This window comes from Ascaphus truei, chromosome 15 (genome assembly GCF_040206685.1).
Source record: "Ascaphus truei isolate aAscTru1 chromosome 15, aAscTru1.hap1, whole genome shotgun sequence".
Taxonomy (NCBI): domain Eukaryota; kingdom Metazoa; phylum Chordata; class Amphibia; order Anura; family Ascaphidae; genus Ascaphus; species Ascaphus truei.
Genome location: NC_134497.1, coordinates 8,054,655 through 8,060,002, shown reverse-complemented (window position 1 = coordinate 8,060,002; position 5,348 = coordinate 8,054,655). Strand labels below are relative to the sequence as shown.

The 5,348-nt window shown below is 41.8% G+C and overlaps 1 non-coding gene across 1 annotated transcript; it reads right to left on the bottom strand.

Moving 5' to 3' along the window:
- Positions 1-932: 932 nt before the first annotated feature.
- On the bottom strand, positions 933-1,016 carry TRNAL-UAA (transfer RNA leucine (anticodon UAA)). Its single transcript has one exon. It is a non-coding gene; the product is annotated as a tRNA-Leu (tRNA).
- Positions 1,017-5,348: the final 4,332 nt, after the last annotated feature.

The following is a 5,348-nucleotide window of genomic DNA, read 5'->3' as shown; positions in this document are numbered from 1 at the left end:
CTCTACGCGTTTCACCACATAGGTTTCATCAGGTGAACCCCAGGAAGTGGACGCGGCAGATGACATCACCATTGTATTCTTTTTTTACATATATTGCGCTTCCCGGAGACTTCATCGCTACTATACTTCATGAGGATTGACTGAGCAAACCTCAACTGGGTCACAGCTGCATCTTCTAATATGTTTGCATAAGTATCACTGTATTTTTTACACCATTATTAATGGTTAATATCTGAATATTTAGAGCGCCACATTTTGATAAGTTTCCTTTTGTATGAAACTCACATAAGGCAGCACACCGGATAGCCTTTTAACACATCCTGTACTTCAAATGCTATCTCCCGCATTTTAAAGCTCTTCCAAGTCTTTTGAAATGCCTTATTTACCTCTGTCAATGAGGACGTTCCCACGACACCTCTGTTCTCAATTAACAACAATGGTGTTTGTCTAGCTTGTCATTGTGTCCCCACACCCATCTGCTAATGAGGATATTGCTTCAATTGCTATGAAACGCATTTCAAAGACTTTTGAAATGCCTTACTTACTTTTTTACTTGTAAATACGAATTGTAATTATTTCCTGCTTGATACTGTTGTAGCTTTTAAAAATAAAATAAACAATTTTGATTATACACTTGTATTTTTTTTATTTTTATGTATCCCCTGTTGCGGCTAATCCCTGTACCGTCTCTATACATATAAAAAATAAATTAAAAAATGTATCGTACTAACCTAATGATTCTAGACTAATTTAGTCTATTAATGCCTTAACTGTCGTTTAATACCTTATTTAACATTTTACTTGTAAATACGTCTTGTAATTATTTCCTGCTTGAAACTGTTATACACTTGTACTTTTTATTTTTATGTAGCCCCTGTTGCGGCTAATCCCTGTACCGTCTCTATACAAATAAAAAATATATAAAAAGATTATATCTGGGGAGGGATTCGAACCCACGCGGACATACGTCCATTGGATCTTAAGTCCAACGCCTTAAACCACTCGGCCACCCTGACACCTGATGGGGTTAGCCTCTTAAAGCCGTATTCTGTCTGAATTTAAAAAAAAAAAATGCTATGCCCTCTTTTCAACGTCTTTTGAACTTTTCTGACATGCGCACTGCGTTATTTCAGAATAAACAAGTCCAGACATGCCCCGTATGAAAAAAAACATGTTCGGGCATGCCCCAAACGCCTATAAACATGCCCGGACATGCCCCGCGTATGTATACGCCCCCTCCAATCAACGTCAACAGTACGCACCAATCACAAAAAAGAATAAAAAATACACCTCATAATAAAAAATGGAGTCTGGGGGGGTGTCAACCGCGTTTTTTTGGCGCATGGGGCGTCAACCGCGTTTTTTGGCGCATTAGGCGTCAACCGTGTTTTTTTGGCGCAGGGGGCGTCAACCTCAAAAAATTGGCGCAGGGGGCGGGGCCGGATACTGAAGGGACGGGACCGGATTCGGAAGGGGCGGTACATAGGGCGGGTTTAAGGCCAAAAGGGGGCGGGGCTTAGGGGAAAAGGGGGCGTGGTACCTGTCAAAAAAAGTTTGACATAATGTATGCCTACCTACTACTAACAGTATCTTTCTATAGAACACGTTTAGTAGACGGAGCACGAGCTCGGCGCCTATCGAAGTGACGTGTACGATACGGGGGTTTGTATCGTGGACGAGCCAGAAACTGCGTATATGCTGGTGTTTCTTTTGATCTATGTAACAACACGCAATGTCGTGAAAGGTTCGTAATTCCGTCTCTTGAAAAAGACGCTCGTTGTGTACGGTTTTCCCTTTAAACGCCGGCACGCCATACTGACTAATCAGTTGGAAGTTCAATTTATGCGTGTGACGGGAGCTTTGTGACAGGCTGTAATTTACACCAAAATATATATAATATATAATATATATATATAACTGGGTCTGAACTGGGACGAGACTTAGATATGATAAAATATAATTTATTCCTTGATAAAGGTGAACACATCAGATATACAAATAACAGGCAAAATATGGACACTTACTTAAAATGGAAATGATGAAGCAGTCATATCTGGACTGGCAGTTCACACAGCACTCTTCATAGTCATCAAGACACCAAAGACATGAAAGGAGAAAATTTAAACAACTTACCGTAATTTTCTTTTCCTGGAACCATGGCAGTGGGCACCATTGGGTTAATCCCTTCTCACTCTAGGTAGGACAGGAAGTAGACTTTTGCAGGTAGGCCATATAAGGCCCCTCCCTCTACCTGCACCTTAGTCTTACGATTCTTCCATAGCTGAAATATATAACTGATAGGCATTAGACATACATAGGGAGGGTAACTATGTGCCCACTGCCATGGTTCCAGGAAAAGAAAATTACGGTAAGTTGTTTAAATTTTCTCCTTTCCTGATCACCCTGGCAGTGGGCACCATTGGGACATACCCAAGCAGTGCAAATTTTAGGGAGGGATACATCGGAATAGACAACACCAGTTTAATGCCTTATCAGTTTGACCTTTATTAATACACTTTATTTTACTCCAGTTCCTAACACTCTACGCCCAAAGCTTGCGTCAGCTGATGATTGTACGTCTAGTCTGTAGTATTTCAAGAATGTATTGAATGAGGACCAGACTGCCGCTATGCAAATCTGTCCTGGTGTATCCTGGGCTTTAAATGCCCATGAAGTAGACATGGCCCTTGTAGACTGAGCTTTAATGTTCAAAGGTTTATCTTGTCCTTTGCTTTCATAAGCCTTTTAATACAAGACACTATCCACTGGGAAATTGTTGTCTTTGAAGCTTCTTGACCTTTCTTCGGTCCCTCTGGAATTGATGAATAGTCTGTCTGACTTTCTGATATCTCGCATCCTTCCAGGTACACTTTTAGACATCTTACCACCTCTAACTTGTGTAGTCTTTCTTCTTTCTTATTCTTTGGTTCTGGACAGAATGTCGGAATCACAATTTCTTGATTCATGTGGAACTGTGATACAACTTTTGGCAGGAATTGGTATACTGGTCTGAGAACTGCCTTGTCTTGATGTATGACTAGGAATGGTTCCTTGGCTGATAGAGCCTGTAGTTCTCCCACTCTCCTTGCTGAGGTGATTGCTATCAAAACGCTATTTCCCATGATAACCATTTCAAGCCTATCTCCTGTATAGGTTCAAACGGAGCTGCTGTTAGTACATCCAATACTAGGGACCAGTCCCCTGTAGGTACCCTGTTCTTGATTTGAGGCCTTAACCTTCTAACTGCCTGAAAGAATCTGATGATCAATCTTTCCATTGGCAGATTTCTTTCCAACAAGGCTGATAGTGCAGACACCTGTACTTTCAATGAGCTAAGACTGAGACCTTTCTCAAATCCTTTTTGCAGGAACTCCACAATTGATACAATTCTAGGTGAAAGGACTTCTGTTTTCCCTTTTCACCCCAATCGCGAAAGCAAAGCCAGATTCTATGGTATACTTTCGATGTGGAACTTTCCCTTGCTTGTAAAAGGGTTTGGATTGTTTTGTCTGAATAACCTTTCAGTCTCAATGTTTCCTGCTCAATTGCCATACCGTCAAAGCCCATTGTTTGGCATTCGGATGACATATTGACCCCTGTCGCATCAACCCTTTGCGATCTGGTATGTGCCATGGTGTATCTAGTGCCATATTACCAAGTGTGTGAACCAAAGCCTTCTTGGCCAGTAGGGTGCTATGAATATCACCTCTGCTTGGTCTTCCCTGATTTTCCTGATTGTTTCCGGAATTAAGGGAATTGGAGGGAACAGGTATACCAACTTGAAGTGCCATTTGAAACTGAGAGCATCTGTACCCTGTGCGCTTGGATGAAACTGTCTGGCACAGTAGTTCCTTACCTTGCGGTTTTGGTGTGTCGCCATGAGATTTATGTCTGGCTGATCCCATCACTCTACCAGTTCTTGAAACACCTGTGGCTATAATGCCCCTTCTCCTGGGTGTATGATGCTCCGACTTAGAAAGTCTGCTGTGACATTTTCTAGTCCTGGGATATGTATGGCTGTAATTTCCTACAAGTGGCACTCTGCCCAAAGAGGATTTCTGCTGTGAGGTTCATCAGCTTTCTGCTCCTGGTTCCTCTTTGTTCGGCTATATACTTGACAACTGACCTGTTGTTTGATTCTATTTTTATACAGCCACCTCTTATATGGTCTTGGAAAGTTTCTAAGGCCCTTGTACTGCTTTTTATTCCAGCAGATTTGATGGAAGATGCTTTTCCTGGTTTGTCCAGGTTCCTTGCACCAATGTTTCTCCCATCTGGGCACCCCGACCTGTGTTGCTCGCATCTGTTTAAGAAACGTGCATGGGACTAAGACAAGGCATTGCTGAGATCTGAACTCAGGATCTCCTGTTTACAAGACAGCCGCTTTAACCAACTAAGCCACAGTGCCATTGACTTGTAATTCTTACCCAGTGCACTGGGTGTAGTGTTTGTCCTTTTCCCAGGTTTCGGGTATCTACCCACCACTTTAATTCCTGTTTTGTGTGTGGGTGTAACAAGATTCTTGGTCTCATATGTATTGCTGCCCATTTTCTGACGCTTAATGTTGAAGCGAATTTCCCTAGGAGCTTCATGCATTCTTCTGCTGAAGTCCTGGTAGCTTTCCTGAGCTTCTTTGTTGCATGGCTATGTCTTGACTCTTTGCGTCTGGTAGTCTCACTTCTCCTTTTTCTGTATCAAATTCTACCCCCAGAAATCTTACCAGCTGAGTGGCATGAGATGGCTCTTGTTTCTGTTTATTAACCAACTGTGTTTTTCCAGAAAGGTTATACCATCTTCTTGTTGGAGTTTCTCCAGACTCCCTGATTTTACCCGGATGTCGTCCAGGTATGGGTATATATCTACCCCTCTTCTCATTTCTGCCACTAGAGGGGCTAGAACCTTTATAAACGTCCTTGGGGAAGTCGCCAGACCAAATGGCAGTGCTGTATACTGATAATGATCTTGATTTACTGTAAACCTTAGGCATCTTTGGTGTCCCTTTGTTATGGGCACCTGTAGATAAGCATCTTCTAAGTCTTATTGCCACCATCCAGTCTCCTGGTTGTAGCTCTTGAATAATCAGGTTCACACTTCTTAGGTTTAGAATTGCTCTGTACTCCCTTGTAGGTTTCCTTACTAGAAAAATTCTGGAATAAATTTCACTTCCTCTTCCTGAGGTACCTTCTTTATTACTTCTGCTTGTAATAATTTCTTCAAAGCCGAATTATTCTGCCTTCTTTTTTCCTTGGACTGTATCCATGTTATTAAGAACATATTTCTTCTTGGCATCTCTCTAAATTCTATACTGTACCCCTGATGAATGGTGTAATACCCAATTGTCCTGTATC